General features: G+C 35.7%; 1 non-coding gene across 1 annotated transcript; it reads left to right on the plus strand.

Moving 5' to 3' along the window:
- The first annotated feature begins 1,391 nt into the window (after positions 1-1,391).
- On the plus strand, positions 1,392-1,498 carry LOC145007682 (small nucleolar RNA R71). Its single transcript, XR_013663054.1, has one exon. It is a non-coding gene; the product is annotated as a small nucleolar RNA R71 (small nucleolar RNA).
- Positions 1,499-10,099: the final 8,601 nt, after the last annotated feature.

Genomic DNA, 10,099 nt, shown 5'->3' on the forward strand with positions numbered 1-10,099 from the left:
TAAATTTTCCAATTCTCACCAAAATATCCTCCACTATGCCTCGGGGTTGTGTCACCGAAAGGTTCGCCATGTGAATCTTCATTTTTGTAGCCTTCATCTTCTAAATCTCCAATTTTTGATAAAATGAAAAAGGCATTAGATTAATGCTAGCCCCGGAATCGACTAAAGCATTAACCTTCATTTTATTCCCAAACTCGCATGGAAGAGTAAGGCGTCCAGGATCCCCCATCTTTTCTGGTGTTTCTCCCAACACAACTTTTGAAGTTTCTTCACTCAGAATCACTGTAGACTGCTTCTTTAATTGCCTTCGTGTATCTATCAAGTCTTGCAGTAATTTCTGGTTTTCGGAAGCTTTGGATAAGGATTCAACAAAAGGAGTATTAATTGGAATTCCTTTCACATGCTTCACAAACTCTAAATGTTCCTTCTCCAGTTGACTAAGTGCTGCGCGGGTGGGAAATGGCATAGGTGGATGATAAGCTGGAATAGGCGCAAAGGGTTTTTGCTCAGACTTGCGACACGTCGTGGCCAGAGGAGTGTCACGTCGTGGGTCGCCTGGTTCAGCACTTTCTCCATTTTCAATCCTTAATTTCTTGGGCTGCTGCGGTTCTTCTTCGAACGCCTCCAGGAACTCAGATATTGTATCTTCTTCAGTATCGATGGCCATTACGTGAGATTGGGCTTGTACTTCGGGACTCTTCGGGGACAATTTTTCATGAACTAAAGTGGCTAGTTGACCAAATTGTACTTCAAGGTTATGGATGGAGGCTTGTTGGTTCTTTATCAATGTTTGTTGTTCCATGATAGCGGAATCCGTGGCCTCGTGTCGCTTTTCCGATGCTTCCATAAATTTCATTAAAATGGTCTCTAGGTCGGGTTTCTTCTCGGCTGGTGCCTGCTCCATTTGATAGAGGCCTCAAACTGTCTGCCTATACTTCTCTTCTTTTTGCTTCTTATACTTTTCATATGGCAGCCAATCCTTCTTCGGTTTCCTCCAGTCCTCTTCAAACTTATCCCCATTAGAGTAGCACACTTGAGCTTTTCTGTTCCCAAATTCATCCAGGTTGCAGTCCTTGGTCAAGTGTGGACCATTGCATCGCTCGCACCCTACTCTTATGGCATGTATCGACTGGTCCATTTGTGTTATCCTACGATCCATGTTATTCAGCATGGCCATGACAGCTGCAATTTCTTCAGTTTGGGCTCCTCCACCGCTTTTGCTTCCATCCTGCCTCGGGTTATGGTATTCGCGGGAGTGTTTCGCGAATTCTTCAATTAGCTCCTTGACCTCCCTTGGATTTTTCCTTGTCAACGGTCCTTGAGAATCAAGGAGTTGTCTTGTCATCACATTGACCCCATCATAAAAGATTGACATCTCTTGCTGCACATTTAGGTCATGTTGCGGGCAGTTTCTGAGTAAGCCCTTGTACCGCTCCCATGCTTCGTACAGTGACTCCCCCGGCTGTTGCTCAAAGTTGGCTATTGCCTTCTTGAGTTTGGCTATCTTGGATGGTGGGCAAAACTAGTCTAGGAATTGCTCACGCATTTGAGCCCAAGTGGTGATTGTACCCGGTGGGAGTACTTTTAACCATTCCTTAGCAGCTCCTTTGAAAGTGACGGGCAGCATCCTCAGCAAGACTATGTTCCTATTGACATTTGGGACATTGAAGTAATCTGCAATGTCGTTGACTTCATCTAGATGCTTAAAAGCATCCTCATGGTCTTTCCCAAAAAATGGGATGTCCTTCAGCGCAGTCAATATGTGTCCCTTCAGCTCGAATGTGGCATTGGCAGGTATTGCTGGTTGGACTAATCTGGGACCCACATCTTCTCGGATCCGCTTCTTGTAAGCTCCCATGGACATTTCTTCAATAGCTGCCATCTTGTTCCTTGGCTCGTTCTCGGGTTCACTCGTGTGTTCTTCAAATTCTGGCTCGGTGTCGCTTTCGTACTCGGTTTGCACAGGTGTATGATCCAAATGCTCAAGATTGCTCTCGTGCTTCGTTGATGAACTTGACTCTCCTGTCTTCTTTCCCGACTTCCTAGAGAAGGCTGACTTCAATTCTTGCAAAGGCGTCGTTTTCTTGTGAATTGCAGACTCAGGATCTTCTAGTGGTGGCCCTAATGGTGTGTTTGAGCCTCTGGTCATTAACTCCTGCAACTTGCTAAACTAAAACGTAAAACTGGACTAAAATAAGAAAAACTAAAAATGAACTCTCAGATTTCACGTCGTGAGTATACTAAATCTCACGTCGTGAACTCTGTGACTAACAGAACAAAATAAAATAAAATAAGATAAGCTAGCAAAATAAATAACCAATTAAACTTTCTGCATATTTTATTCCTAAAAAAACGATTAATCTAATGCAACTAAATAAACTAATAATCTGCACCGTTCCCCGGCAACGGCACCAAAAACTTGATGTGCACAAAAGTACCCACTAATTTTAATATTTATAACCTAACAAACTAAGACTAACTATGCACTTATAGGCAGTGTACCTAGTCAGATTACAGTATAGCTTTGGTAAGTCGGGTGTCGATCACAGGGAACGGTGTTACTAATTAATCTACTTACTATTAAATTAACCTAATTTATTAACAAATTTAATAAGGGGTTTTATCTGGTTTTGCAAGATCAGATGAGCTTAAATCAAATTTAATAAAAACGCACTCTTGCTTAGTTGAATCCACATCTTCCATATGGCTAGCTAATGATTATGGGTTATTAAGTTGGTTTTTAGTTATATTAGTAATTTAGTTCTATCTTACCAATAAGTAACTAATTCATGTCAAACCATGTATGTTCACACATAATTAAACACAGAACTAATTATGAATGTAGATATGCTATGTAAGATTTGTTGTATAAACACAATTATGGTCACAATTCACGTTCTCTAGCACAGCTAAGATTTATTCAGTCTAATTACTAACTAAGATTGGTCAATCCTAGCTCTAAAAATTTAATGTTCACTAAATTATTAGGTAAACAAGTTCATGCAGTTTCATGGTCACTAAGCTACACAGAACATGCAATCTAGCAATTAGATAAACAAATAATAACATGCTAGGTTATACAAATCAAACACAAACAACTCTTACCAACTCAAATTAATCCATAAACATATAACTATTCATAAGTTCAAAGCTTCATCTAGCTAAGCAAAAGTAGCTAGATTTAGCTGCTCATCATAGTAATTAAACTAACACAGCTAAAACTAATGAAAGACATGTTCATAATCAACTAAAATATAAAACTTTACTTCTTTTGGTGTTGAAATCCCTCTTCCAGGACCTTTCTTCTCCTCTGAAACGTCTCCTCCAACTTCTTTTCTTCTCCAAAAGTCCTTTTTATTCGTAATAATAGGAGGACTTATATAATCCTCAAAAACCTGCACCACGTCGTGGCCAGATGCGCCACATCGTGGGCTTCAAGTAAAACGTATCCTTCAAGGAAATCCTCCGCGTCACGATGTTTATCTTCTGGAACACCCGTGCCACGTCGTGGGCTTCACCGCCACATCGTGAATTAAGCTCTTATCATGAATTTATTATTTTCTTGTCTTCCAAGCCTCCCATGTTCCCCATTTTGTCACCTCTGGTCCCTCTCTTCGAAAATCCTTTGTATTGACTGAAAATAACAATTCAAACTCATAAATATCATTATTCTGAACATATTATCAATTTATTAATAAAAATGTACTTAAATACTGCCTAAAAATAAGTATAATTATGGCAATATCAGGAGCCCATGGCAACCTGGAGTAAGACCCTGGGGACGAGCCCACGACATCCTTATCTATTGTATGCATGGCTTATGTGATATGTGTGTAGCTTTAATTAGCTAATAGGATATGAGTATGTGTATTGTGTGTGGTATGCTCTGGGGATCTCACTAAGCATTTTACTTACAGGTTGTTGATTTGTTTCAGGTACATTTGTGCCCAAGTGCAAGGGAAAGGCGTGATGGCATGGCATGCACTCTATCTCTCTTTTTCACCATTAGGGTATGGGACACTCTGATGATTTAAATAAGTTGTAATTAATCATTGATTTGAAAACAATTATGTTGGGATTTCATGGTTTATGCAATTATGTTTTATTAATTAAAAGTGAAAATTTTATTTAAAGATTTGGGTCGTACATCCTATTCATGAATTCACCATTGATGAAAACATGCAACACATCATCTCGGTCCTCATCAAGCAACAAGACAAGGGCAAAAATCCCATCTCATAATTTCAAAGCTCCAAACAAACTACCAAGAACCCTGAAGGTTGTTCTAAAGATCAGATTGCTCAAGCTCTTGAAGAGAGCATCTTAATTGAAGCTCTAAAAAACAACCTAAATCCGATGTTAGGTGTAACATCCGTATTTTCAGGGACATTATTATGTATGTTAATCTAGAGATTGAAGGAGGGACTCGACGAGTTGAGGGACCAACTTGCAGAGTCGAGTCGATTTGATCGCGTGAATTTAATGAGTGGACTCGACGAGTCAAAGGATGGACTCGCCGAGTAGGTACTGGGCAGTGAAACCCTAACTGTCCACGTTTATGAACTATTTAAAGGCCCTTATGGCCTTCATTTGCGGCCAAACTTTCCCTTGAGAGACTGATAGAAACCCTTAAACTGTTCTAACCTTGGTAAAGTGAGTGTGTGATCATTTTGGGTAATCTTGGTGCATTTCCATTAAGAAGGATGAAGAGCTTCATGCTGGGGAACAAAGGAAGGTAATGGATATATGGTATTGAGTGTTTGAGATGCTAGAATAAGGTACAAAGTCCTCATCTTGCTCATTCCTTATACTAGATCTCATTTTGGGAGTTTCAGGGCTATGCTTCTATCTTTTTGAATCTATGAGTTGGATAAGACATGGTTTGAGGTTGGAAACCTCAGATCTGAACCTCCTAAGGTCCTTAGAGTCTAGGTATCCCAACTTTAGTCATTCAAATGAGGGTTGATGAACTAAATCCTTCATGAAAGGAATATATTAGCATTTTGGAGCAATAACCTCAAGTATAAACGTAAAGATCGAAGCTTTACATGATTATTGAGACTTGGGATGATAGATCTATTGTTTGGAGTGATAGATCTAATTGAAATCGTTTGAATGAACATTTGGTTTGAATGAACTCGCCGAGTCAATAAGTCGACTCGATGAATTGGTTAGGGTTTGTCTCGAATAACTAAATCATGTGCTAGCTCGACGAGTTGGGGGTCAACTCGACGAGATGAGTTAGACTGTCACGATACTTCTGAGGAAAATAAGTGGACTCAACGAGTCGCAAGGGTGCCATCGGCGAGTCGGGTCAAACATAGACTGTTGACTCGAGTTTAACTTCTGTTGACTTTGGGGCTTTGGTCAACATGAGTAGTAGAGGCCATGGAGGGGTAAAATGGTCTTTTAGCCACTTCAAAGAGTTAAAGAGAGAAAGAATAGCCTTCGGTCTTTAGAGTGGTGATTAGAGTATCACTTAGAAATATTCATCCCTTGTGATTAGGTGGCGGCTAGTTCGAGATTCGGGAACAAGGTCTTTACTTGCTACTTGCCAGGTGAGTCTTCATACTATACATTACCTAGAGTGATATCTATGTGCAGACTGGAGGGTCTTATGTGTATGTGTATGTTTGAGATTTATGTGCATTGTGTTATATGTAAGCTATATGTTATATAGACCGGACCAAAGGGTCCAACGACTCATGAGGCCAGAGGGTCCTCGATCTAGGGATGAACAGCTTGTTCCAAATTCCGTTCCCGTACCGGTACCGAATTTAAAAATATGAATCTTTAGCATCTACAACTAAATAGAGTAGACTGCTACTGTACTCAACATTTGTTTAGGACATAACCATGTCAAAATCACACACCCAACCATAGAGTTTCTCCTTCAATCCTTATAATGTATTCTATCTCACATATCACTTATCTATCACTCTATTTCCATATTGTAAATTCTTATCATATGTGTGTCTAAAATATTTATCAACATCCAAACATGTGTCATCAAAGAACATTCTGCAAATGAAGAGCATATTGATTGCTAAAGAAATTTTTGATACCTCAAGAATTTCTCTTAAAATTAGCAAGGTTACATCAACTTCCAATTCTTTCACCATATTCTATCCTCAAACATATTTCAAGGAAAGTGTTATTAAAGATATCTCTTAATGTCTAACTAACATCCATATGTAACAAATCACACACGAGATTACAATTATCCATCTATAAAATTCTACATACTATTCCCAATTGATGGCTTTAAAATTTCTTTTCATCTTTAAGCCACGTTGATCAACGGTATTGTAGTCACCCAGACTACCATGATGAATAGTCTCCAACATAGTGGCATTTCCATCGCCAAGACTACCGCTAAATTCTATAACTCATATATAGGATTTTACTATCACCAAGACTGCTACATTCCATTCTTCATCATAGCTCATAACATGAATCCATTAATCAAATGTATATCCTGAAAATTATATTTCAATTAGGACCAATCCAATTTGTAATAACCCATTATTACGAGTTATACTAAGCCATGAATACTAGTACATACAACTTATACTTGAAATAAACGGATACTAATAATCAATTGCTTATCGATATACTCAATCAAAATCTTATTTTATTATTAAATACATAGTCCTCTATTCAATCCTATCTTCTCAAAACATGGCATATCGGCCATTTCATTCCTCTAAATTGATTCCCCTAATTACTGACCGAAAAGGTCGGTATTATTTAATCATTTCTCGCTTATTCAAGTAACTTTACCTATTCTCATATTCGTATAAAGTTCCTTTCTTTACCTTTTTATCTATATAATCTCCTACATTCTATCTTGAATTTATTCCTCACATAATGTATATTAACACTAATTCAACAATCAAACATGAATCAATTTACATTGATCCAGTAATCAATACTCACCTTCTACAGAGGACTTTGCCTCAATATAATCTTCTCATCCCAATATAGGATCACATACGACTATCGACTACAAAATTACAAGCTTACACGCTTCCCTTATGCTAGTCTAATCTTCAAGGTAACCATATCACCAATGATACCACCTCAGAAAAAAAAAATGTATTCTTGGTTATTTCCAACCATTCTAGTACACTAGACTTGAACATTGACAAGTTGATGTATTATATTTTTCCTAAGTCTATATTTTCTCCTTTCTCTTTACTTACAGAATCCTTCAACCTTCAAGTTCCATATAGATGAATAGAATAAATGAGTTAAAATCACAACATCTCTATTTCCTAACTTTGAGTATGTAATTCTTGAGTCTCAACATTATTCCTACAATAGTGTAGTTTGTAAGATCTCTTGATTTATCTTGTATTCAAATAATTAAATAACATACACACCAACATCATTACATGCATTAAAGTATGCAATCTATCTTGCATGCCTCAGATACTATTATTGCCACTTCGTGGTTCCATAGTGTTTATAACAGTTCCTATTTGTCACTAAAGTTTTGTTAAGAAAGATTATAACAATCCACTTTCAAATCGCATCATAGTACATGAATTTTTTTTTTTCGCAATTCCTGGTAAATCATACTTTTGTAAGTTCATTACATTAAGCCTCTAGTATACATCCATTCATCACTTTAACATACCCTCTCCATATTCTATGTGAGACAATTTGAATCATTGATCCCACTTCATACATCTGAACACTAACCAGTATTAAGGATATATTTCTACACTGCATTATCAAATCCTTTCCAACAACTAAGTTTAATCATTATGATAAAATGAATTTGTACCCAACTCTTTAGCTGAAACTTTTATTTCCCATAAATGATCCCATTTCTATAATATTGCATACCTATCACAAAATTACCATTCTAGATCTTTTTCTAATATCAACATACAAATACGAAATTACAGATACTAAGTTTATCAGCGACTTGTAATTCTCCAACATGTTCTTTAGATATAAAACTAATATCAACATTGGGCATGTGGACTTTCGTTGTCATCCCCCGAGTCTATTTATCTCATGACAATATGTCACTCTCGCTATCACCACAAACGAAACTACTAGACTCACGGTATCGTAATACCAATTTTATCTTCACTACAACAAGGAGAACATAACAATAATATTATTATCGGGCTAGTTTAGCTCACAGTATCACAACACCAATCTTGTTATCACTCAAATAAGACTGTTTGGCTGAAAGTGTCGCAACACTAATCTCGCCAACACTTAGGAAATATATAACTATATAATTAGCACCATACTTTTCTAACAAATCAGTACTTACTCAGTTTCAGTATTATTACCTCAAATTTCGTTAATGATAAATATCGCAACAAATTTAGTTGTTATTCTAACCGTTAAGTTTTCATAATAGACTTATATCTACATTTCTTACTATCCAATTCAAATATATTTTTTTAACGAGACTATAACTATGTAATCTATCATTATTCACTATATCGATTTTATAAGTATAGTGATACAAACACCAAGTCCGTTGTTAACTTTTGATCCTCCAATAAAGATATTACAACCACTAATACTACCATCATTTTCTGAAATAATGGTGTTACAGTCACCAAAACCACCATAATACTATTCCATGATATTACAGTCATTAAGACTATCTTTACTAATAATATTCCATTATAGTAGTATTCTCAGCACCAAGCATACCAGTACAATCAACACTTGCACCAAAAATAAAACAATGGTTATTTTTTCTGACTTATAAGTACGTCGTGGCAATCATGCCATTGCACCACAGTACCATTACATTCAAACGTTCTACTTTTATTTTACATGTCGTTGTCACTAACTACACCGCTGCGGTTTAAAGTGTATTGTCCTAACTATTCACCATACATAACAATACTATGTCATTTCCCAACCACGCCATGGTTCTCACATCCAACTATCACATCTTACTTATGACCGTGTCACGGATACTCTCTTTCCGCACCATTGTGATTACAAAAGAATATTGTTATTCTATTCATCTAGCTACATCACACATCTCTAATTACCATAACATGTATTTGGCTATAAATTTTAAATTTCTCCACACCGAAAAAATTTCACAACATACACCGCTATGCCACTACATCTCTTAATGCAGTATATCCAGCAACATCGACATTCACTACCACTTGCACTGTAATGTGTATAACGAAGTTATATATATATATATATATATATATATATATATATATATATATATATATATATATATATATATATATATATATATATATATATTACTTAGACATAGTTGAATTAAATTTCACTAATCTTATAACCAAATTTTTGTCGGGCTTCGTGTTTTTCATGTTGGTCTTTCAAAGTTTGAGTATTTTTTTTTTTTTTTTATGTCATCTTGTCTTGTCCACTGAGTAATATTCATTATTATTTTATTATTTTCAATTTTAAAAGATATTATTGTAATTACAATATTTGTATTAATAGTAATTTATTCTTGACCAACTGTTGATGAAATGGTGATCGTTTTTAAAAGATGAATAATATTAAAATGATGTAGAAATAATTGTAAAAGTGATGTTAGAAAGATGAATGACAATGACTTGAAAGGGTAACGAACTTTCGATTTTTGTCACATTTAGCCACTAAACTTTTTTTCGTTATCTATTTGCCATTGAACTATTGAAACTGTTCACATTTTACCCTTATGACCGGCTGTTGCCGGTCATAAGGGTAAAATGTGAACAGTTTCAATAGTTCAATGGCAAATAGATAACGAAAAAAAGTTTAGTGACTAAATATGAACAAAATCAAAAGTTCGTTTCCCTCTAAAAAGTTCAATGACTAAATGTGAACAAACTTCCTCTTGTATTATGTTTTACCAAATTATTTATTTTTGTTAAATTGTAGCAACATTTGTTGATGAAGAAATCTATGAAATAAAAAAAATAAAAAACAAAAACAAAACCCTGAAAATATATTTTAAAAAAACAAAAAACCAAAACCGAAATAAAAAACCAATGGTTTGACATTTTCCAAAATAAAAAATCAAAATTTCCAATCTGATTTTGGTTTTACAAAAAAAATGAACCATTCTCACTGATGTGAA

This window comes from Lactuca saligna, chromosome 7 (genome assembly GCF_052625555.1).
Source record: "Lactuca saligna cultivar CGN05327 chromosome 7, ASM5262555v1, whole genome shotgun sequence".
In the NCBI taxonomy this organism is placed as follows: Eukaryota; Viridiplantae; Streptophyta; class Magnoliopsida; order Asterales; family Asteraceae; genus Lactuca; species Lactuca saligna.